The following is a 26,604-nucleotide window of genomic DNA, read 5'->3' on the forward strand; positions in this document are numbered from 1 at the left end:
ATTGAACCATCCATGCACTGGGAAACAAAGCCTGACTAGTCTCATATTTAAGGCAATGGAAAGAATAGTCATGGACATGACAAATAATGATATATATTAAACTTGAACTTCTCATTGTAACATTTGTTAATGTCTGTTATGTACTTCACAGATAAAGATTCTAGTTGTCTACTGATGTACTATGTTCTTCATCTGTAAATATGTTGTAAGCAATTGCTATGTTAAATTGTTAATCGCTATGTAATCCAATGTAACTACTGTCTGTTTATTTTACTGTGGAGCTTTTCTCCCCGGGCCTCCGCTGAAAATGGACCTACGTCCAGTCGGACACTCCCAGTCAACAAATATAAATAAATAAATAAAATAATAAATAAATATATGGATTTTTCAGACGTTTGATCCAACCTAGTTTAGTTTTGTCAAGGGCAGGTCATGCCTACTCAACCTGGTGAACTTCTTTGAGAAGGTCACCAAATCAATAGACAAGAGAAAAACAGTGCATACTGCTTACCTCCACCTGGTCAAAGCATTTGACATAATATCCACTTGGGCACTGTAGATAAGCTCACAACATTAGGTTTAAACTTCTATGGCATCCTCTTGATAGCCATTTGGCTCACAGATAGGACACAGCAAGTCAGGATAGGTGAGTCTATCTCAACAACAAGGCCAGTCCCTAGTGGAGTGTCCCAGGGCTTGAAGCTGGGGATACTCTTTTTGCCATCTGTTTTTTGAAGTAAGGTTAATGTGAAAGGCCTCTTGCTGACCAAGTTCTCAGACAATTGCAAATTAGGCATAGTTATAGAATCTCCCAAAGACACAAACTTCCTCCAAGAAGGCCTGAGACAGGCTAATTACTGATGCCAGAATCACAGTCTAAAACACAATGTCAAAAAATGTATAATAGTATCTTTCAGAAAATAATCACCATTGGGAATTGCTACATTGATAATGCCCCCCTAAAAGTTGACCTTCTGGTTAGGGATTTGGGAATGCATGTAGACAGTGACATGGACTTTGACCATCATGTGTCTGAATTGTATGGAAATCATTCCACGCTGTGCAACTTATAAGCAAAAGTATGAAATCCATAGGTTCATAGGCTGGTACTAGGCTATCAGCCCTAGGGCCTATACAAGTCTAGCCATAGCAATTCCCTGGCTATTTCTTCCCAGAATATTTACTTCCCTAGTCCCTTGTCTAGCAGGGCGACTGACATGATCCCCGGGGTGAATTTCCTATCTCCCATCCAATCGTGAAGGTTCCTTTTGAAGAGGGCCAAGGAGGCACTCAGCTTGACATGTATCAGAAGTCTATTCCAGAGTATGGGGAGTCTCTGGGTCAGAAACCTATCCCTCCAGCATGTTTTGTTCATTGTGATGACAAGGTTTAGATCCCTGGAGTGTGTGGCTCTGAGGGATTGGGATTTCTTTAAGTGTAGCATGTCCAACATCACTGGGTTTGACATGGCCTTGTATGTTAAGCAGAGATTGCCTCTGAGTAGGTGATATGCGACAGAGTGTAGCTGGAGTTTTTTTAGATGGTCAGCATAGGGCATCTGCTTTAGGCCAGTGATTCTTTTAGTGAGGTATTTCTGTGGCCTTTCCAGTTGTTGAAGATGCCTTGTGAGGTACATACCAAATGGGTGTTGTACTCTATAATGGGTCTAATGAGGGATGAGTACAGTGGAACAATGACCTCCTTTTTTCTGGATGAAAAGCCCTTAGTGATGAGGTGTGCCACATAGAAGGATTTCCTGACTGTTGTAGCTATGTGGTTATCAAAGGTGAGACCACTGTCCACCTGTGTCCCTAAGTCCCTTATCACACTTTTTGTGTTTAGTGTACTGCCACTTATGTGGTATTTCATGGGTAAATGTTTTTTTCCCAAAGAGGATAACTATACATTTCTTGGCATTGAGCTTGAGCCCATGGCTCTGGCACCAAGCATCTGTTTCTGTAAGGCCCTTTTTTAGAATATCCACATCATTTGGGGATTCAATAATGGCTCCCAGTTTGCAGTCATCTGTGAACTTTGTTAGCCAGAGTTCCTTAGTGATGGCCTGTACTTCAAAGAAGTAGATGCCAAGCAAGAGCGGTCCCAGGACTAAACCCTGCGATACTCCGCTTGTCACTTGTCTGGAACTGGATTTTGACTCAGCTGCTTTTACAGTGTGGGTTCTGATAGTAAGCCAGTTGGCAACTCATCAAGTGACGTAGGGATTAATGCCCAGCTTAGTAAGTTTATCTATAATTCCAGAGTGCTGGATGGTGTCAAAGGCCTTAGACAGGTCCAGATAAGCTGTGTGGACTGCCTTACCCTTGTCCACAGCTCTGGAGACTGATTCGAAGAAGTCAATCAGGTAGAGGAAAGTAGATCGTCCCTTTACGAAACCAAACTGGGTGGGGTCCAGTGTTTGAAGGTTGCCAGTGTCTTTATTTATAAGTTCCATGATAATGCGTTCTGTGGCTTTGCAGATCATGCTTGTCAGACTAATGGGACGATAGTTCCCGGGATCCAAGGTGGATCTTTCCTTGTGGAGTGGGATAACTGTAGCTGTGCACCACTCACTGGTTACGAAACATGAGGTGAGGCTATAATTAAACATGACACTTAGGTGAGGTGACAGTTCATTTTGTAGTTCATATAATACACAGCCCGGGATGTTGTCTGGTCTCATGGATGCTGTATTCTTAGCTTTAGAGAGTGCATTTTTTTACCTGTGTGGCCATGAGTACTGGAATTTGGCAATCTTTTGGTATTGAGCTAGGCCCTTTAGGGGGTGAGAGGGGGATGAAGTTAGCACTGAATTGATCTGCCAGGAGATTGATAATATCCTTCGGATCAGTATATTTAATGCCATTCTGTTGTAGCTATTGCTATATAGCCATTTAAATTCTTGACATAACTATAGAATGCCTTGTGGTTGTCCTTGGAATCTTTGGCAATTTTATTTTTGTAACTAGCTTTGGAGAATTTTGTTAGGGATCTCAGCTTCTTACTGAGGCTTGTAAGGGAGTTTTTTGCATCCTGGGATTTTCCTCTTTTCTGCAACAGTTTCTTCCTTCTGTTGTATAGTTTGTTTATGGCAGGGGACCACCAGATTGGATTCCTTTTTTTGGAGGACAGCATCTTGGTTTTATTTGGGATGGCACGATTCATGCATGAGTGGATGTGCTCGTACAGTGCCTTAGTGTAGGATTCAGAGGTCGAACTTTCAGTTCCCGTCTGCATGGGTGTCATGAAGTTTGTCACTTCTAACTTGAGTAGCATGAAGTTTGCTTTGGAGAATTTTTTTATGGAGGTTTACCTACAGGTCGAAAGATGTCATTTTTCCATTGTGCAATGTCACTTAAGTATATACCTGACCAGACATATGCAACAACTGGAGTGGTCCACAGAAGTTCATCACAAAAAGAATGCATGATGCAGACATCATGTCCTACATGGACTACCACAAAGCCTTATCTTTGTACATGGTCTCCTACAAATTGCTGAAGGTGATTTATGTCTGGCCTTCAAAGCATACTCCGATTCAATTCTTATGAACCTGTTACATATCTGCAAAACAAATGGCATTAGAAATGTCTGACATAGAAACCTAAATCTTATCTGCAACATAAAAAAGACATGCTGTCAGGACAGTATGTGTCTCAGGGACTACCCCTTCTCTGAAAAAGGCGTGCCATCCTTGTGAAGCAGAGTTCCTCCCTACACTTATTTAAGTGTAACTTGGATCAGTGGATGGGGAATTGTAAATTTACCTCTGGTCTGCCACCTATGTCCATATTAGAAATAAAAAGTTTGTAAATTCTCAATCACCTATTCCCAAGCTTTATGCCCAATAAAATGTGTGGCATCAAAATCTGTCAAATACATTTGGGAGGCATGGCTCAGCTTAAAATAGACCCTTAGGGTCTTTAACATAGTAATTTCCTATGAACCTATGAACCTATCACTATTAACTGACAGGTAGTCTACAATACACAGGGTATCATCTACAGTGTGTCTGCAGGCCACCCAGGCAGTTATTACAAATCCCACATATGTCACACTGTGACCTGCACCAACAGTTTGCAAGGGGTTACAAATTCCAGGGGCATCGTATTGGTGATGCTGAAAGTACCGTAAAACCCTGGCTGATGACACTAATCAGAAATTCATAGAATGAAGCAGACCATGGGTACAGCTATGCCCTACCATAAACAAGGGTCATTGTGGGGCATGCATTTGGGCTGATAAAGGTACACTGTTGTTCTCTGGATTCACCTTGTATGTATGCAGTATGATGCTGGCACATGTGCAAAAGTATTTTGAATATGTGCAATATCACAAAATGTTATACTTAGGAGGCAGTTACAGCTGGGTGGGGGGCAGTTACAGGATCAACAGCTTCCAACACACCAGGCTATAGAGACTAAGATAGATGAGGAGTTAGTAGAGGAGTTTACAGCAGGGGATGCACATGCTATGTGGAGGCAACCGCAGTATGCCATGGCAAAGACGCCATAGCTTGTACTGAGCTTTGTGCCATAGTGAAGCAGATACACTACAGTAAAAGTAATGCATACAAACCCAACACCAGGCTGTGTTTACTTATGCATAGACTGCCAATACTGTGCATCAGACATAGGCAATCCAAATAACAATATAAAAAGGGAAAGGTGTAGTTATCATTTGCAGAAGTGGGGGTGGGAGCACGTGTGCATATTTTCACTGTGAAATCTGTGAGTGCTGATGAAACTAAAAAGCAAGAATGCAGTTTGGTGTAGGAAGGGCTATTGTCACTACATCTTTGTTGGTGTGAAACATTGGTGACTGTGGTAGTGTGAGTGGGTGGCATGAGTGGTGTGAGTGTGTGTCTCCTGGGACACAACCTCAGCAGTAGCTGCAACACAATAGCTTGATGTACTGGAAAGGTCCAAGACTTAAATGGTAGGTGGTTGGTAATCCAATGTACACACACACACACACACACACACACACACACACACACACACACACACACACACACACACACACACACACACACACACACACACACACACACATCTATGAGAGATGCTCTTACCAGTTGTTGCAATGGTTGAATCATTGCCCTGGCTAGATGTCTGCATGTTGCATGACTATGATCAATGTCCATTACCATTATTTAGTTCAACCTGCCAAACCAATCACACATACATGACATATGGGGCATGCACTTAAGGAAGTCATCTTGTACACTCTGCATTAGCATTACTAACTCCAGAAAGGCTGGGTTGGTACTAGGCTGTGCCTCCATGATGGGCCTGCACATGTGTAAGGTCATAGCCATTGACACAGCAACTTCAGGGGGTAAGAAGTAACCATATCTCCAATGACACTAATAATCACCCTCCTGTGTGTACCACCCAAACACTGGGGCTACTGGTAAATCCTGGCACATCTTTTGTAGAGGGAGACCTACTGTGTGTGTCCCCAGTAATGTGTCCTCCCCATGTGATACATGTGCCCCTTGGGTGTCAGGAGGCACAATGTTTGTGTGGAAAATTCTGAAATGTTGGGACCTGCTAGATTGAGTTTCAAAATATGGAGAGTGAATGGCCAAAGGAGAAGAGTGATTTTTAGATTTGCTCTTCTCTAGGTTTTCAATCTCTCTCTCTCTCTCTCTCTCTCTCTTTTTTTTTTTTTTTTTGGTATTTCAGCACTCAGCAATTCAAGTGCTGATATTACAGTAGAGAGCTCTTTGTGTCTGTGGTTTGTGTAGTCAAATCAGTGATCACATTCCCTGTGTCCATCACAGGCTATCTCTACCATGACCATACCATCTTATCCACACTATCATCAGCAGAGATCAAAGATCCTCCAGTGTCAGAAGGTGGCAATTCCACTGTGGTAGTGATGGACAAAGCTTCACTTGTGAACATAACAAATTGCAATTCCTTCTGTATTTATAACCCATCAGGAGAAGCATACATAAAAATCAGAGGTAATAATACTAGTGTTTGCAATCCAAACATTTAAATAATATACCTTGTGCAGCTGGGTATGCTTGTTATATTCCTGATGTTCCTGCATAACTGAAAGCTGACAGCGTTAATATTTCAACTACTGAGTAACAAGCAATGGGGAATTAAATTGACTATAATAGGAAAAGACCACTATGTACCTGGAGTGGGTACTTTTGCTGCACAAAGAGATGGTGCACCAATGTCCAATATCACATGCGAACTATGTGCAGGTGTCACTGCCTCTGACAGAGACTAGAAACTCCTCTGTTTCACCAGCAGTGGCTCAAGCAATGGCCCATCCCACTATAAATCGACCTTCCCATCCCAGGCCAATGGCTTTTTCCATGGAATGTGGGAGGAAACCAGAGCACCATGAGGAAACCCACTTGACCACAAGGAGGATATGCAGACTTCACACAGAAGGCACCTCAGCTGAGATTCAAACAATGCTAACCACTGCACCACTGCGGCCACCCTTAAACAAAAAAAAATAAATAAATAAAAAAATAAAAAATATAGATATATATATATATATATATATATATATATATATATATATATATATATATATATATATATATATATGTATGTTTATCAAATTGGACACCTGACCCACAAAGATATTTTATTCCGTCTTCTCTACTTTAATCTTAGTCAGGCCATAAGTTTTCTTCTTATGTAATACCCTCTGATTGTTCTCCCTTTTTTATTACTTTCCAATCTTACTATTTCTTCCTATTAATTTGGTCAAAAATAAATGAAAACATCTGTAAAATGGTTATTTAAGGCATCCACATGGCTTCTGCATCTTGACATTACTTTGTTCATGTAATCACGCAAATCCTCTAAGTGGCACGTACATGACTGATGAGTACTGCTTACCCTCAATGTTCCCAGCGACCGCATTTCCGCATTATGTGCTGATCCTGCAGATTCTGCTGCAGCTAAAAGCAGGATATTAATAAGCTCACCTTCTCTCACTGACTTCACCCACTTTTACTTGTTAATTAGTGCAGGGACTCATCACAAAGACAAGGTGAACAGTAGCAGGCAGGTCACAACAGTGCCCTTCATCTTTCTGATTCCCTTGAATCTTCAGTAGGAATCCCTAAAAGTTTCAGGAATTTTACAACTGCAATGAAATGCATGGCTCAAACATAATAGATAGGCTTCACTTTTAACCAGACTAAAATTCAAACAAGTAGCACACTACTAAAAATTTCGGAGAATCCATTGCATGATGAATAAATGTAAACCTTAAAAGGATTCTGCTGGTAAGTTCAGACTGGAGCAGCAGAGGGTAGCAAGTGGAGTTTCCAGAGCTAGTTACCCTTAACTTTTAGAGAATGTGTGTTTTTACTATTTTCACTTGAGAAGAAACTGATAAGAGAAGCAAGTCATTTATTGTGTTATAAAATAAAATAAATCACCGTGTGGGCAGCGGAAAGAATGATGGATGTTTAGGAATACAGTGAATACAACAGCTAGCTTCAAGCTCTGGTGACAGCAGGGTGTACTGTCTGTTTGATGGTGTTTCTTTTTTCTAAGAACAGTTTGCAGAACAGTGTGGTTTGCCTTGTTTCTGTTTCCTTCTTTGAAGCAGTCAAACTCCAGAGAAAATAAACCTGTCTGGTTTGTGGAGGCAAATGGATATTGAATTTGCCAGTCCTTCAGGGTTGAAATAAGAAAATGGTTTGCCTAGATCCTAAGAGATTTTTGCAGACTTGTTGCAAAACTTTACCTTCCTTGTAGGGACTTTTCAAATGCAACTCATATGAAACTAGATAGTTAACAGTACAAACAGGTACCTGTCATTCCCTTCATCCATTGTGCAGATACTAAAGTCTCAGGTGTTTTGGTTGTCCTGTCATAATGGTTTATTTAAATATTTATTTAGGACAGTCCAGCTTATTAATAATGCAATTGCAGTTCAGGCCTGCAGAGAAATACTCTAAACAGGAACAAATAATCTTGTCTCTAAGAACACTAGCTTTTTTTCCTTGTGCAAACAACACATAAAGAGCATGTGAACTCTGGTATTTCAGAACTGTAACCAAAGAACACTATGTACCTTAATTCTGCAATCTCAGGACTAGAATATAAAGGGTAAAAAAGTAAGTAAAATGTAATAGTATTTCATCACAGATTAAATTAGCTACTCCCTGACTGTGAAAAAAGCAGGGTATGTGGGTATGTTTGTATATCATAATGGGATAAGGCAAATATGCTTATTCACCAACCTCATCGCCTCACCTTTATAGATTTTAAAATATATTTAGTACCAATTTGTCTCAACTCAAATTAATGGCATCTATGCAGATTCCAGAAAAGATGAGTTGAAAAAGGCTAGTATGGCTTCAAACCACATATACATTGCAAGACTGACCACAGAAGCAGCAATGAAAACAAAATGACTTCCTAAGCCTGAAACAAATAGTTAAACATCTACTAAAGTTAAAATGCAAAATTAGTTCTGGCATCTAAGGTAATTGCTTCTTGCCGTATTATAATCAGCTTCAAGAGCATGCAAATCTACAATAAGGAGAAACTGAGGTTCTCCGTTGTTGAGACTGGCATTCTGTGCAATGCTGATTCTTACTGATGTCTTTATGATCACTGTTGCAGTATTACTCATACTGTATATGGGAAGCATTCCGCCAAGGATACTGTACATCTGACCAGTGTAACAAACATTGTGTTGGTACATGAGAAGTATTGGCATGAAATTCCTCTGAACTTTCTTGCTAGCCATTGAAGAAAGAGACTTTGTCTACTGCTTCAGTCTGTTAAGCTATATAGTCTGCACCAGTTCCACTGTGACAGGGCAGAAAAGAAACCATTCTGGAGACCCTTTATATTTTTACCACAATTTTGACTAAAATTCTAACTACTCCTGTCAGCTAAGAGGGATAAATGTGACTCTGTTAGGCAAATAAGTTATAAAAACTTACATTCTAAGTGTTTTTTTTTTTTTTTTTTGGCCCTAATCATAACATCGTGGAATGATCTATATGTAAAGTTTGGTCCCTAAGACTGTTAAATGCTGTTTAGCTTCTCTTAAATATAACCTAGACAACCATAGACTTAATGTGCATGCACAGGGTTGGATGGCCTCTTCCCTGTCAAATTTCCTTCAGCATCTGCATGAGTCTGGTTTGTTTCCCCTTTATTTGCCTCAAATTTCTCTACCTGGGGTAAGAAAATTCTGAGGAACTTCATGCCCATAGATTCCTTTCATACTAGTATGCTTTCTTGTACATACATCATGAAGTAAACATATGGTGTGAGAGCAGGGCAGGCAAGTGTTGATATCCTGGCTGGAAATATGGTGACCTTGGTTGGACACTTCACATACCATGGGCAGTGCAACAACAATAACCCATTCAAACATCTACTTTTCTGGTACATTCTTACACAACTGTACTTTCTGCAAAAAAAGGCAAATTGTATAATCACCTTAACTTTACTTAAAGGGTCTTAAACCAAAGGGCACCAACAGAGGACAATGGGACTGGATGGTCTAAAGCTTACCAACCAAAAGTAAGTTTAACAACTAAAATTAAGTACTGCTGCAGGAAACGACAAAGTATCATTTGCTTTTAACTTAAAACATCACAATAATATGTTATCCTTAGGCCTCCGTGTTGGCATAGACAGATAACGTCCTAACTATGGCCCAGCTGACCCCAGTAAAATTGTGAGCTTGAGTGACAGATGAAGCAGCAGAGAGGGATGAGTGTTCCCTTCGTTGGAGGGAAGGAGCATGCTCATTGATGACACTCCCTAAGGGGAGGCATGGTCCATAGAGGGGACTTGCAGTTGGATGTGGTCTATGAGTCAATTAGTATGGGGGGAGTAGGGAAAGGGAAATGTGGAGGGCATGTAAAACAAACCCCTTCTGGGGGAATAGGAGGATGGCTGGTAAACCCAGAGTGGACATGTGACACTGGGGGCCAGGATGGATCCATGAGGTCCAAGGGGACAAAAAATGAAATATGTTCTCCTTAGTTGAGACATAAGCATTCATTAAATAATATAATGGATCAGAAATAATGTCCATTTTGTTTGTTGGGACACTTTGGAGTTTAGATTCCTATAGACACTTCAAACTTCACCTGTAAGATCACATGAATTCAAGGTATGTCAGTGCTAAAGAATTTTGGTTTAGCCAATTTGTTCTCAAGGTACTTAGAATGCAGCACCACTATATCACTTTCACATGAGGAAACACATTTTTCAAAAATAATCTATAGAATAATTACCCAGTGCCAAAGCATGTTTTTTAATTTGTTTCTGTTTTTTGTCTTTATCTTCAGACAATTAAGCCACTGCTACTGCTGCTGTCTCCCATTCATTCCACTTTATGGGTTAATCTGTAGTGTGAACAGAGATGCAGATACTGTAGCAGACAGTTCAGGTAATTTCCCATGGAATGCCTTGGCTAGGCCTTGCAGATCCTCAGCTATATATGTTTATGATGTAATGCTAAAGCAAGAGGCCTAGTTTTCTAATGCAGAGTCTACCTAATATGAATTTCCTTAAGCCCAGAATAAGGAACTGGGTAAAATGTAAGAGATTTCCAGTTTGTTCCTACTGTAGTATACTTGCCACTAGGCATGCAGCAGCTGTAGAATCCCCCCCCCCCCCGCACCCTTGTGGCAGAAGTGTGGAGCCAAGGACCCATCTAAGTTGAGGATTGCTGGACTAAAGCTCAGCCTTGTGCTTTCCCTTTGGTTATTTTTTTTTAAATCATTTAACTTCACTTGTATTTAAACACTGTGTTTGTGCGGGTTTGCACTCAGTTTACTGGAACTGCTCAGAGATTGCACTGCTGCTCTGCGAGCAACTCAGATGTTCTCTGTGAAACATTAATTAAGTTTTCTATCCCTAGACCTCCATAGAATAGCCACTTTTTGTTAGCCTTACTGCAAAACTTGTCCATCTAGCTCAATCCCCACTAGTTACTACCATATATACCTGCCATAATGGACAGACAGTTTCCCACCATTTCTCCAGCCAGTATGATTAACATGGGCATCCTGAGGCAATGTAGCAATTGCTTCATGTATACTGACAACCAGTTACTCCTAAATCAAATACAATATGTGAGAGATGTATCTATACTGTGAATTTGGAATCAATTCTTTCTCATAACAACAAACCAGATATCAAACAGGTATTCATCACTCGCACTTCACCTCTTCCACATAACAAGCTCACAACAGATAAACCTACATTCCTGGAGGTACTCGCTAGAAGCCTACCTAAAGATCAGAGACCTCCCAAGCACAAACCAACTGCACACACTGCAGACCCAATAGAATCCACTAACATAATAATACACACAACAATGTCTCAGCCAATAAGCCCCTAAGGCAAAACACCTCAAAACCAAATGTCTTGGTCATAGGTAATTCCATGTGAGACACACAGATGTCCCCCTCACCAGACTAGACAAGGAGAAGATCATGGTCATCTGCCTGTGAGGTGTCAGGATCCATCAGATCATGCATGCACTCAAGTCTCTCATCAACAAGTACTGTTATGATTCTGTCATAGTCCATGTTGGAGTGAATGACTTGAGACATAACTCATTGGACTGTATGAAGAGGGACATGACTGAGCTCTCAGATTATGTGTCCCAGACAGGCATGTCCTTAGCCCTAACCAGCATTCTACCTTTACCCAGGATGACCTCAATACTAACAAAAAATGATTGACTTCAACAATTGGCTAAGCTTCTGGTGTCAATCCAGGTGGATCCAGTATCTGTCAGCATGGGGAGATATGGTCAACAGACCATACTGATTTGCCCGAGATTGTCTTCCCTTGTCATTTATTGGCTTTCTTTTACTGGCAAAGGTTCTTGCTGCCCCCATAGTGCCTTTTTTAGGTAATCTCATATCAACAAAATTCCCGACGTAAAAAAAATCCACTGGAGACAAACTCAAGGTTATGCTATTTAATGCTAGGAGTCTAAATCGGAAACTGCACTCACTGGAAGCACTCCTTACCTTGGAAGATGCAGATGTCTGTGCAGTCACAGAGATATGGTTCAAGGCTGCAGAAAGCACCCCAAACATGCAATGCTACAATCCCTTCCACAATTTCAGACCTCATAATGAGTGTGAAAAAAACAAAGGTGGAGGTGTGTCCATCTTCATTATAGACAAATACACCTCAAGACTAGTTCATAGGTAGGTACTAGGCTATTGGCCCAAGGGCCTACATAAGCCTAGCCAGCAAGGTACCATAGCTTACGCCACCCAAGAAACTTATTTTCCTGTGACACTGTCCAGCAGAGACACAGCAGTGATCCCCAGGGTGTATTTCCTATTTCCCATCTACTCATCAAGATTTTTCTTGAAGAGTGCTAAATGAAGAACTTTGACATAGATGGGTAGCTTGTTCCAGAGGATAGGAAGTCTCTGGGACAGGAATCAATCCCTCCAGCATGTCCTGTTTATTGTGGTGACAAAGTTTAGGTCCCTAGAGCATGTAGCTTGGAGGGATTGGAATTTCTTTAGGTGTAGCATGTCCAACAGCTCTGGGTTTGACATAGCTTTATATGTTAGGCAGAGATCACCTCAGAGTAGGTGATATGCTACAGAGTAAAGCTGGAGGTTTTTGAGGTGGTCAGTGTAGGGCATTTGTTTGAGGCCAGTAATGCTCTTTGTGAGGTGCTTCTGTGGCCTTTCCAGCTGCTGCAGATGTCTTGTGAGGTACATTCCAAAAGGGGTGTTGTACTCTATAATGGGTCTAATGAGTGGCAAGTAGAAGGGAACAATTACCTCTTTTTTCCTGGATGAGAAGCCTTTTATGATGAGGTGTGCCACGTAGAAGGTCTTCCTGGCTACTGTGGCAATGTGACTATCAAAGGAGAGACTACTGTCCACCTGGTTCCCAAGGTCTCTTGTCACGCATTTGGTGTTAAGTTGATTGCTGCCTATGTGGTAGCTCATGGGTACAGAGGTTTTACCAAAGGGGATGACACTGCACTTTTTGGCATTGAGCTTGAGGCCATGGCTCTGACACCAGGCATCTGTCTCAGTGAGGCCCTTCTGTAGGATGTCCACATCATTTGGGGACTTGACTATGGCTCCTAGTTTGCAGTCATCTGTGAACTTCATCAGGCAGAGGCCTTCTGTGTTAGCCTGTACTTCAGAGAAGTAGATACCAAACAGGAGAGGTCCCAGGACGGAACCCTGTGGCATGCCACTTGTCACTGCCTTGAGGTCAGATTTGGAGTCTACAACTTTTACAGTGTGGGTTCTGTCAGTGAGCCAGTTGGCAACCCATCTTGTGATGTAGGGATTTATACCTAGTTTAGTGAGTTTAGCTATAATTCCAGAATGGGGGATGGTGTTGAAAGCCTTGGCGAGGTCAAGATAGGCTGTGTGAACCATCTTACCCTCATCCACGGCTTTGATGATTGCCTCAAAGAAGTCGGTCAGGTTCAGGAGGCATGATCTGCCTTTCACAAACCTGAATTGGGTGGGATCCAGAGTTTGGAGGTTACCAATGTCTTTGTTTATGAGTTCCATGATGATACATTCCATGGTCTTGCAGACCAGGCTCGTCAGGCTAATAGGTCGATAGTTCCTGGGATCAGTGGTGGCTCCCCTTTTGTGGAGTGGGATAACTGTTGCTGTGCACCATTCAGTGGGCACAAAGCCTGATGCAAGGCTATTATTGAACATGGTGCTTAAGTGGGGAGCCAGTTCGTTCTGAAGTTCATGTAAAACACAGCCTGGGATGTTGTCTGGTCCCATGGATGCTGTGTTTTTGGCTTTAGAGAGTGCAGCTTTTACCTGCGTAGTTGTGATTACAGAGACTCTGCATTCTTCCTGTATAGATATGGGCCCTCTAGGGGGTGAGAGGGGGGTAAAGTTAGCACTGAACCGATCTGCCAGGATGTTGGCAATATCAGTTGGTTCTGTAATTTTCATGCCTTTGTGCTGTAACTCAGAGCAGATCTGGGTGTTGCCATCTAGATTCTTGACATAGCTATAGAATGCTTTGTGGTTGTCCTTGGATTTAGTGGTGATTTTGTTTTCATAGCTAGCTTTGGAGGATATTATAAGGGATCTCAGCTTCTTACTGAGGCTGACCAGGGAGCTCCTCCACTCATGAGATTTTACTCTCTTTTGCAACAGTTTCTTCCTTCTGTTGTACAGTTTGTTTATGGCAGGGGACCACCAGATTGGCTTCCTTTTTTGGAGGATAGCGTCTTGGTTCTGTTTGGGATAGCATGATCCATGAACTCGTGTAAGTGCTTATAGAGTGCATCTGTGTAGGATTCAGCAGTTGTAACTGTATTGTCCATCTGCATGGGTGTCATGAAGTTCACCACTTCTGTCTTAAGAAGCATGAAGTTGGCTTTGGAGAAATTTTTAGTCAAACAGTATGATTCCCTAGAGCTACTCCAAATCCAACTAATTGTAGGTAAAACCCCCTTACATTTCATTGTTAGCTATAGGTCCCCCACCATTAACCAGGAGAACCACTCTGCCTACCTGGACCTACTTGAGTCACTGACTATAAGGTGAATCACCTTGTTCATGGGTGATTTCAACTATCCTTCCATCGAATGGGAGTCATATATGAGCACAAACATGCACACACTAAGGTTACTGGACTTTGTTAATACAAATGCTGTGAAACAGATAGTCTGCACCCACACTAGAGGCTTAAATGCCCTTGATTTAGAACTCAACAACATAGGGGGTTTCTGCACTACCCCTTGTGTGTTGCCCTCCCTGGTAATGTCTGATCATATGATCATAGGATCATAGGAAGTTACTAGGCAATTGGTCCTGAGGCCCTTACAAGCCTAGTCAAGAATTTAGCCCATGTTCTAACAAGCCAGCACCCTATGACACTGTCCAGCAGGGACACAGGTGGATCCCTTGGGTGTATTTTCTGTTTCCCATCCAGTTATCAATGTTGTGCTTAAAAAGGGTTAATGAGGTACTCCGTTTTATGTGGTGAGGGAGTCTATTCCACAAAAGGAGGTGTCTCTGGGACACAAATCTGTCCCACCAAGTCCTATTGATGTCACAGACCAGGTTGAGGTCATGCCTGTGGGTTACTCGAGTGGAGCTTGACTTGCAGAAATGCAGCAGTCTCATCAGGATAGGGTCTGAAATTGCTTTGTATGCCAGACAGAGGTCACCTCTGAGGAGTTTGTAGGAGACTGAGTAGAGGGACAGGGTTTTAGTCTATCTGTGTATGGTAGATGCTTGAGGCCCTGGATTCTCCAGGTGTTGAACCTCTGTGGTCTATCCAGCTGCTGTATGTGCTTTGTGTGGTACACGCCAAAAGGGGAATTGTACTCAATAATGGGTCTTATAAGGGAAGAATACAGCAGTGGCGGCTGGTGACTTCAAATCAAGAGGAGGCTGCAGGAGACAACTTAATGAGGGTAGAGACAACTAGAAAGGGGTGGGGTTAACTTCACAGGGTGGGGCTAAGATACAGTGTTGTCAGCACTGATCGAGCTTACCATTTTACATAAAATAACTGCTCAATCACTATTGCACATGCTGAATAGACAACCAAATACTAGACTAAATCACATTTTAGAGCTAATGAGTTTTTTAGGTTATGCTATAACAGCACAAAACCTAAACATCTCTGAACAGTAAAAAAGCGGTTGGTTTTGACTGCATGAAACTATTATGAGTACACATGATGTAGTAAACATACATTGTACTGTATCAGGCAATCTGCATTTTGTAAAGTGCCAAGTGAAGAGTAAGGAGAGTTGGAAATCCCCCTGTACGATCTTAATTTATTATTCATAATTCAAGGTCACTCCAATGCCTAATGTGCCAGTGGTTCTGAGAGACACTGACACAGGCTTGTATGACAGTTGACTTTGCCAAAATACACGCTAATCTTGCAAAGCCAGAACTACAACAGTAAACAGTAGGGCCAGTCAACCCATTTCATTCACAAACAGTGCCCCCCCCCCGCCCCCCATTACCGAACAAAATAATCCGCTTTGACCCTGCTAGGATTAAATTAACATACTACATACGTATATACATTTTATTTAGTTGACAGAAACATTAGTCACAATTTATGTGTGCCAGCTCGCCTTACACAAATACACATTTCATTTTATTTATTTTACTTTTGTTTACCTAGGTTTGTCCAACTGTCTTTAGTCAAAAAAACCTTTTCAGCATATGTCTGGGGAGAAAAGCTCTAACATATTACAAACATTTTAAGCAGACATTCAGTATGTACATGAATAGATATGAAATAACATACATTAAAATGACTAATACATCTGATAATTAGATTGCATTCTTCTGAAAGTACACACAACTATTACAGTCTTGCAAAGCTGGAATTACAACAACAGTAAACAGCAGGCCTAGTTGCTTCTTTCACACATAGCCACAGTCCCTATTGCCCAACCAGCAGTATTTGATTTAATCTTGTGAGGTTAAAGACAAAAAAAGGGATAACAAAAAAAATTGTTATTAATATAGGTATTTTTTTACATACACAATAACAAGAGTTCAGAGCTTGTGGTCGATCATATTTCACTCAGATGCACATTACTCTTGGAACGCAAGTCAGAAGTACAACAGTAACACCAGTCATTTTGTACACAGATAGTAGGCATAGCCCCCAGCCAGATTGCCTACCCACAATATTTGCTTTGAGCCTACAAGATTCTTTAGCATCACAAATTTAAGAACGTGTAGGTGATCTTACTTCAGTTCCCTCCAGGGTTGCCAGATTTCCGACTGGCCAGGTAGGGACAAAAAAAGTCTTTCACAGCAAGTGAAGACTAAAAAAAAAAAAAAAGTCTTCCATGCTGGGTCTTTAATGCAGAACATCAGAGTTCCGCATTAAACAAAAGTAGCTATGTGTTTATTTTTTTTTGATTGGCCTGGGCCAATCAAAAATAAATAAACATGGAGCTACTTCTGTTTAATGTGGAACATCACAGTTCTGCATTAAACAGAAGTAGCTCTGTTTTGCGATTTTTTTTGATTGGCCGATTGGTATATGGGCCAATCAAAAATCGCTAAACACAGAGCTACTTCTGTTTAATGCGGAACTGCGATGTTCTGCATTAAACACAAGAAGCTCCGTGTTTAGTGATTTTTAAAATAATCTGAAAAATAATAGCCCACTGAATGATCTTTATTATCATATAAATACTTTTAATCAACATACATTTCAGAACTTGGCTGGAATAGTTACCTGTTGTTTACTCTTCAGGACAAGGAGTTAAGACAACAAAAAAAAAAAAGCAGAGAGAGACAGAGGGGGTCTTGAGCTAATAGTGATGTCATAACATATATATGTATGACAATACTTGTTGGCCTTAGTGTCACTTATGCTCTGTGCATTATAACCAGCTATGTTAATAGTTAATCATACTGAGCTCAAGCATATGACAGAGAATTAACTTTCACCATTCATATCTTTGCATCTAAATTTGACATAGTTACTACTAAATCTCTTTTAATTGATCTCACAAAACCATACAGATCATAAATGTCTTGCACTCTGTGACCTTTTTTTGCAAAAACATAATCAATGCTTCAGATAATCCTGGACAGGTTTCATACCGCCTTCCCTGCAGTTGGCATCTGTATATATTTTGCAGAATTACTCTCGCTTGTTCTCTCCCTTGGGACATACGGCACTATGTTGAATTTAGCAGTGGGAGTTTTCCCTGTGCTTATGAAACATTTATTTTTATTCACCCAAATGATGTACCTATTGTAGTTTTAGAAGCCCGAAAGTTTGACGTGATGCCAAAACCACCTCTCTCTCTTTACAGAAGGCCATAACACAAACATTTGCAAAGTTACTAACAAGTTAGAGTGAAGATACATTAAAAGCAAAAAGCAGGTAGACTACATTATTTTGAAAAGAAACATCGCATTGAAATGTTCCTGCCATTCAAATTTAATTGCTTAGACACACACCAATTCTACAAAATACTGTCTTTTTAAAAATAAAAAGACTTGATTTAGTAGCCGCCAGTAAACACTAAGTGTCATGGCCTTAGTAACTAGCTGGGCTAATTAGAAGGTGATTCATTTTGCAATTAGACACCTGACCTGTGTTATTATGGATCGGTTCCTACAAAGACTGAGTATGACAAAAGTTGGTTAGTTATTTACTCCTCTCCAGCCCTTCTTCTGTCATTATTAATGTTATTATGTCAGTCTCAGTGCCTCAGTCAGCCACCATCCGATCAAAGTTACGAACTCCCAAATCCATCTAAATCAAAGTAAGTACTGTTACTGTCACAGCACACAAAATGTGGGAAGAGACGAGAGCCAATCAGTAGCATTCCAGCCATCCACGTCACGTGCATGACTGCAGATGTGGCAGTCTGATCTCCTTCCAATTTAATGCAGTTACAAACCGCATAGACTTCTGGGCATCACACTGATGCCTTCTCTTCTTAATCCAGACTGCTTTTACAGCAGTCTGGATTTACAGAAGTTAGTTAGTTTTTTTTTTTTTTTTTTTTTAAGCCCGGAACTCGCTCAACATGCATGATTCGAGTTGCGGGACTTGAACAGACTCGCAGACAGTCGCAGCTAAGCAGACAGTGAGTATACAATAGTATAAATACACTAAATATATATTTTATTAAATGTTTTTTTTTTTCTCTTCATAGCTGGGGGGGGGGGGGGCTGAAGTCCTGCAGTCTAATGGCACGAGCCAGGAAATGGAATACAGGGATGTTATAACTACCTTGTCCCTGGATGAGATACCCTTACTAATGAAGTGGGCCATGTAGAAAGCTTTCCATACAACGGAGGCAATATGGTGGTCAAAAGTCAGTTTGCAATCGAGCTGAGTCCCCAAGTCCCTCGGAACTGACTGCATGCTTAGGACCTTATTATCAGTTTGATCATTTGTGGGGACATCACTCTCCCCAAAAGGGATGATGACACATTTTTTGGCATTCAGTTTGAGGCTATGTTTCTGGCACCAGTTATTTGTTTGGGTGATACCCTCTTGGAGAATGTCAACATCACTAGGGGTGTTGATAATAGCACCCAGCTTGCAGTCATCTGAAAACTTGGTCAGACATAGCCCACTATATTTGGCCTGCACCTCTGAGAAGTATTTCTTAAATAGCAGAGACCGCAAGACCAATCTCTGGGGTACACCACTTGTTATGGGTCTACTACTTGAGGTTGCTTCCCCTATTTTGACTAGGTGGGTTCTATCAGTGAGCCCTTTTGATAACCATCTGGTTACATATGGATTGATACCTAGTTGAGAGAGTTTATCAATAATACCTGAGTGGGGAATAGTATCAAAGGGTTTGGCTGGGTCAAGTAGGTGGTGAGCACCATCTTCCCCTCGTCTATGCCCTTGGTGACTGTCTCAAAGAAGTCGACCAAATTTAACAGGCATGGCTTCCCCTTGACAAAACCAAACTATGTGGGATCAAGTATCTGGAGGTTGCCAATGTCCTTGTTAATGATGGCCATAAAAATCCTCTCCCTGGCCTTGCAGATTAGGCTAGTTAGGTTGATGGGTCTACAATTTCCTGGATCAATGGATGTCCCACCTTTGTGCAAAGGGATGACAGTAGCTGTCCTCCACTCACCTGGGACGAAGCCAGCATTCAGGCTTTGGTTGAATAGGGTGCCTAATGGTGCTGCAAGTTCCTGCCTGTATTCATGTAGGATGCAGCCTGAGATGTTATCAGGTTCCATGAAGGCTGTACATTTTGCCTTTGAGGGGTCAGTGATGACTTGCTCCCTAGAGATAAGGGGAGGGGAGCAAGTACTGGTCATGTCCTGTTTTACCGATGGGAGGACAGAGGAGTGAAGTTTTTATTGAACTTCTCCACCAGCAGGTTGTACTTATCTACAGCATTTGTTATGTGGTGTCCTTGCCCACCAGTTCTGAGCAGATCTGGGTGCTTCCCTTGAGATTGCGGACATATGTGAAGGCGTTATGATTGTCTTTAGTAGATGTGGCCAGATTGGACTCGAAGTTTGCTTTGGAGGATTTCATTAGTGCACTTATTTGCTTATTCAGGCTAAGGAGAGATTGCTACCAATTAGGCACCTGCACCTTCTTGGTCCTGGACAGCAATTTTTCCTTTTATTATAGAGTTTATTTATTGTAGATATCCACCAGACAGGTTTACTCTTCCTTGAAGAGGAGGATTAAAATTTGTCTGGTATTTCTGATTCCATGCAGCTATATAAATGCTCATATAGTGCTTTGGTGTAGGTTTGGACATATGTGCCAGTTCCTATGGAGGGGGTGGGGGTTGTGAAGCTGTTTATACCCTCCCTCAGGAGGTTGTAATCAGCTTTGGAGAAGTTTTTTGTTTGACTCTATTTGGGGGGGTGACTTCAAAAGTGACTGCTTTGTGGTCGGATCTTACCAGAGATGATGATACTGTAGGGATGCTGCAGTGGTTACTCATGTTGGTTAATAGCAAATCCAAGATATTTTCACCTCTTGTGGGGGTGTTGACCAACTGGCCCAAGGCATTTGGATTCATGAAATCAAGGAATCTCTGCGCATTTGGATTTTGGCATGAGTATTTCTTCCAATATATGGTATCTCATAAACCAGCCTTGTTTGAATTAACGGTCATTCCTGCCTCCTTCATAAGAGCAAAAAGGATGCAAATTTTCTCCAAAGCAAGCTATAGCCTCCTAAGTGATGGCATAAATAGTTTCAACCCCCCATGCTGCCACTTTCAACAATGATTCCTATACAGTGGTGTTCACAAATGCCCTACATAAACACTTATACAAATGTATAGACCTGTCTGTACCTGAACGGATCAAAACAAGGTCCTCACAAAAAAGAAAATAAAAAAAATAAATAAAAACAAGCCACTCTGGTGGACATCAGGCATACACAGGTTATACAACAAGAGGAAGAAACTAATGTCTAAGAACAAGAAGGAACTGACACAAAAGAGGTAGGACACCCTACACAGCTTGAACAAGCAAGTTAGATATCTTGTAAAGTCCTCTAAAGCTAATTACAAAGCTAAGCTAGACTTCCCAGCTATGGATAATCACAAGATATTCTTTAACTATGTAGGAATCTAAAAGAGAACACCCAGCTTTTTGTAGAACTAGTAGTAGATGGTACCACTCATACTAATCCTGATGACATTGCTAACCTACTAGCAGACAGATTTAGTGCAAACGTCATGCCCCAGTCCTCACCAGACATACTCCAAAGCATATATGTCACCAGTCCTCTACCTACTATCTCCAAAGAACAGGTCCTAACCACACTCTCCATGGCCAAAACACAGCCTCTAGGGGACTGGATAACATCCCAAGCTGCCTACTAAATGGTCAGAACAGGACCTACAAAAACCATTTGGCACTCTCTTCAACCATGGTCCAAGTACTGCCTTTCTCCTAGCAGACTGGAAAACAGCAACAGTAATTCCCTTACTCAAAGTAGGTCTATCAACCTACCCTGGGAACTATAGACCTATAAGCCTGACCAGCCTTATCTGCAAGGCCATGGAGAGAATAATCACGGGCCTTATCAACAAAGACATAGATGACCTTCATACTGTTGACCTGACCCAATTTGGCTTTGTTAAGGGTAGATCTTGCTTATTAAACCTGGTTGTTTTCTTTTAGAGTGTCACCAAAGCTCTGGATGAAGGCAAAACAGAACATACAGCCTATCTTGACTTAGCCAAGACTTTTGACATGATCCTCCACTCAGATATCATTGAGAAACTCACCCAGTTGGGAATTAACCTATATGTCACTAGATGGGTAGCCAACTAGCTTACTGACAGAATGCATAGAGTCAAAGCTGGGAATTCCACCTCTACCAGCAGATCAGTTACCAGTGGCGTATCACAAAGATCTGTGCTGGACCCCCTGCTGTTTGGAATCTATTTCTCAGAATTTCAAGCAAAAATAAGAAACCATTTCTTTGCTACAAAAAAAATAAATAAATAAAAATAAATACTGGAAAAGCATCCCTGCTAGAGCAGCATCCTAGGCGGATGCTTATTTGGCCTATGCCTAAGGCCAGCTATGTTCTTCATTTTGAAACAGATTCATATGCAAGACTTAGCTAGCTGCCCTTGCAGGCCATTTTAAGCTTAGCCAAATTCCTTTCAAAGTGAGAATCAAACCCTGTACTCTGTGTGTGTGACGTTAAGCTTAATCTGTTATTGGCCAGAAAAGGTCAATGGTTCATACTGCTAACTAAGTTTTCTTTCAGCTTGACAGTATGACATTTCTGAAATTATGCTCCCCTATTTGCAAATAAGAAAATAGAATTATTGCTGTTTAGTAGAGAAATAAAATGTCATCTGCTTTTCTTATAATGCCATTGTGTTATTTTTTAATATTATTTCCATGACAGTACTTTGTGGCCAATACAAAGATTCAGAAGTTGCAGACACAACCTGGACCCTCCAATAAGGGAACTAGACAATTTTCTTTAAATTGAAGGGGGGATGGTCCTTTTGGTGGCCCTGGTATAATGTAATTGCTCTTCCTGAATAAACTTTGTGTTTTGCTCTGCCTAAGAGAATTGTAGATGAGAAAAAAAGAAATAAAAAAAAAGAAAAAATCAGGTTAATATTACATATGTAAAGTAAGACAGGTTAAGACTAGATTAAAGGTATCAAATATATGGCTAGTAGATTCAGTCAGCCAGTGCTAAAATGAATAAGCAAATTATATATGTATAAATTCTCTGACACTACAGGTGGCAGTGTGGATGTCCTCACTGTACCGAGGGCAGGTATGATAAAAGTGGGATTTGTGCAGTTTGGAAGGTAACATTTCTTGAGTTTTAAATGGCATCAGACAAAAATGTCATGCTTAGGCATTTTGAAAAGAACTGAACTTGCAATGATAATGTTGCTGCATCGGTCAGATCAACCCTGCTGTTGTTTAAAATTTCTACCTTTCCATTAGTAATGCTGAAAAGTGTATGCATATCTCAGCATGTCTTGGCTGTGAGGCAATTCCCTTGCTTTCTCTTCTGTAAAAGTATACAAATGTATGTGCATTTATGCATCACTGTCCAGGAATAGTTGGGGCCAACAGTAAATCAATGCAGCCTTTTGCTGTTAAATGGATAAAATCTGGTATCAAAACTGTATATATCCATATTTATGCTTGTATCAAAGTAAGTTAATGTTTTCCTGTTATGACAGCATTGTGTATTAATTCTTCAAAACTGATATTAAGCACTGATAGTACCTGGCATTGTGCACCTCTCGTGCCACATGTTTGTGTGTCTGGTTAAATACCTTTAATTAAACATGCAGTAAAATTGAAGACACTTCACAGTAATATGTTTTAATGTAAAGAAGCCACCATACTGACATATAGCTCAATCATCGACTGGATTCTTCTCTGTAATACTCACCTCTATCGTCACCCTGATACCATACCAGACTCCATAAGTGACCACAACCCTATATGTATCCTAAGATTCTCCCCTCATCATTTTCGACCTCACAAAATTAAAGAATGCTAAAAACTAACTAACTTTGTCCCTAAGACTTTTAGCAACTCTCTCAAAGCTATTGGCTGGTCCTTCCTCTCAACCCTACCCCTTGATGAGGCTGTACTACAAATCAACTCCATGTTCCTTAATGCACTTAACTCTCTTGCCCCTCCCAGAGCTGCGCGAGTCAAATCTCTTTGCTCTCCTTAGCTCACTAACTCTAGTCAGTCTCTAATGCACAAGAGAGATTGCACATGGAATCTCTGGACTAAAACCAAATCTCCCATCAACTTCCAAAAATACAAAAAACCCTGGAGTCTGACTAAAAACACATAATCAATGACAAAAAACCTTCTACCATGCTAACCAAACGTCTGCATCCAGAAACCTCAAAAAGTTCTGGAATGCTATCAACCAGCTCCTCCATCTAGGTAATCCCACTACACCCAACCCCTCCCCTAATAATACAACCCTTGAAACTGCTACTCTCTTCAATTCATACTTCACTGAAACCATGAGTAAACTCATGCAGGATTCTAACCCACCCAGTCCCTTACCCCCAAACACCCCTCAACTACACCACTCCCCCTTCTCGATAAGCCCAGTTCCTACCAGCTACATCAAAAACCTTCTCATTAAACTAAAGCCTTGTCCCCCTTCAACTGACAATTTGCCATCTGTCTTCCTAAAGACTGCTGCTAAATCTGTAGCTTACCCAGTGTCCATTCTCATAAATCACTTCATTAGGGAATCCACTTTCCCTATCATCTGGAAAATATTCTATACAATATCAATCAACAAAGGAGGGAACTAACCTATATGTCCCATCTGGTAACACATGGATTGATACCTAGTTGAGAGAGTTTATCTATTATACCTGAGTGGGGAATAGTATCAAAGGCATTGGCTGGATCAAGTAGGTGGTGTGCACCATCTTCCACTTGTCTATGCCCTTGGTGACTGTCTCAGAGAAGTCGACCAAATTTAACTGGCATGACTTCCCCTTGACAAAACCAAACTATGTGGGATCAAGTATCTGGAGGTTGCCAATGTCCTTGTTAATGATGTCCATAATAATCCTCTCCCTGACCTTGCAGATTAGGCTAGTTAGGCTGATGGGTCTACAATTTCCTGGATCAATGGATGTTCCACCTTTGTGCAAAGGGATGACAGTAGCTGTCTTTCACTCGCCTGGGACGAAGCCGGCACTCAGGATTTGGTTGAATAGGGTGCCTAATGGTGCTGCAAGTTCCTGCCTGCATTCATGTAGGATGCAGCCTGAGATGTTATCAGGTTCCATGGAGGCTGTACATTTTGCCTTTGAGGGGTCAGTGATGACTTGCTCCCTAGAGATAAGGGGAGGGGAGCAGGTACTGGTCATGTCCTGTTTTGCCGATGGGAGGACAGAGGAGTGAAGTTTTTATTGAACTTCTCCACCAGCAGGTTGTACTTATCTACAGCATTTGTTATGTGGTGTCCTTGCCCACCAGTTCTGAGCAGATCTGGGTGCTTCCCTTGAGATTGCGGACATATGTGAAGGCGTTATGATTGTCTTTAGTAGATGTGGCCAGATTGGACTTGAAGTTTGCTTTGGAGGATTTCATTAGTGCACTTATTTGCTTATTCAGGCTAAGGAGAGATTGCTACCAATTAGGCACCTGCACCTTCTTGGTCCTGGACAGCAATTTTTCCTTTTATTATAGTGTTTATTTATTGTAGATATCCACCAGACAGGTTTACTCTTCCTTGAAGAGGAGGATTAAAATTTGTCTGGTATTTCTGATTCCATGCAGCTATATAAATGCTCATATAGTGCTTTGATGTTGGTTTGGACATATGTGCCAGTTCCTATGGAGGGGCAGGGGTTTTTGAAGTTGTTTATACCCTCCCTCAAGAGGTTGTAATCAGCTTTGGAGAAGTTTTTTTCTTTGACTCTAGCTGGGGGGGGGGGGGTTGACTTCAAAAGTGACTGCTTTGTGGTCGGATCTTACCAGGGATGATGATACTGTAGGGATGCTGCAGTGGTTACTCATGTTGGTTAATAGCAAGTCCAAGATATTTTCACCTTTTGTGGGGGTGTTGACCAACTGGTCCAAGGCATTTGCATTCATGAAATTAAGGAATCTCTGTACATTTGTATTTTGGCATGAGTATTTCTTCCAATCTATGGTATCTCATAAACCAGCCTTGTTTGAAGTAACGGTCATTCCTGCCTCCTTCATAAGAGCAAAAAGGATGAAAATTTTCTCCAAAGCAAGCTATAGCCTCCTAAGTGATGGCATAAATAGTTTCAATCCCCCTGCTACCACTTTCAACAATGATTCCTATACATTGGTGTTCTCAAATGCTCTACATAAACACTTATACAAATGTATAGACCTGTCTGTACCTGAACAGATCAAAACAAGGTCCTCACAAAAAAGAAAAATAAATAAATAAATAAAAACAAGCCACTCTGGTGGACATCAAGCATAAACAGGTTATACAACAAGAGGAAGAAACTAATGTCTAAGAACAAGAAGGAACTGACACAAAAGAGGTAGGACACCCTACACAGCTTGAACAAGCAAGTTAGATATCTTGTAAAGTCCTCTAAAGCTAATTACAAAGCTAAGCTAGACTTCCCAGCTATGGATAATCACAAGATATTCTTTAACTATGTAGGAATCTAAAAGGGAAGACCCACCTTTTTGTAGAACTAGTAGTAGATGGTACCAATCATACTAATCCTGATGACATTGTTAACCTACTAGCAGACAGATTTAGTGCAAACTTCATGCCCCAGTCCTCACCAGACATACTCCAAAGCATATATGTCACCAGTCCTCTACCTACTATCTCCAAAGAGCAGGTCCTAACCACACTCTCCATGGCCAAAACACAGCCTCTAGGGGACTGGATAACATCCCAAGCTGCCTACTAAATGGTCAGAACAGAACCTAGCAAAACCACTTGGCACTCTCTTCAACCATGGTCCAAGTACTGCCTTTCACCTAGCAGACTGGAAAACAGCAACAGTAATTCCCTTACTCAAAGTAGGTCTATCAACCTACCCTGGGAACTATAGACCTATAAGTCTGACCAGCCTTATCTGCAAGGCCATGGAGAGAATAATCATGGACCTTATCAACAAAGA

This window comes from Protopterus annectens, chromosome 10.part0 (assembly GCF_019279795.1).
Source record: "Protopterus annectens isolate FY-2018-M chromosome 10.part0, PAN1.0, whole genome shotgun sequence".
In the NCBI taxonomy this organism is placed as follows: Eukaryota; Metazoa; Chordata; order Ceratodontiformes; family Protopteridae; genus Protopterus; species Protopterus annectens.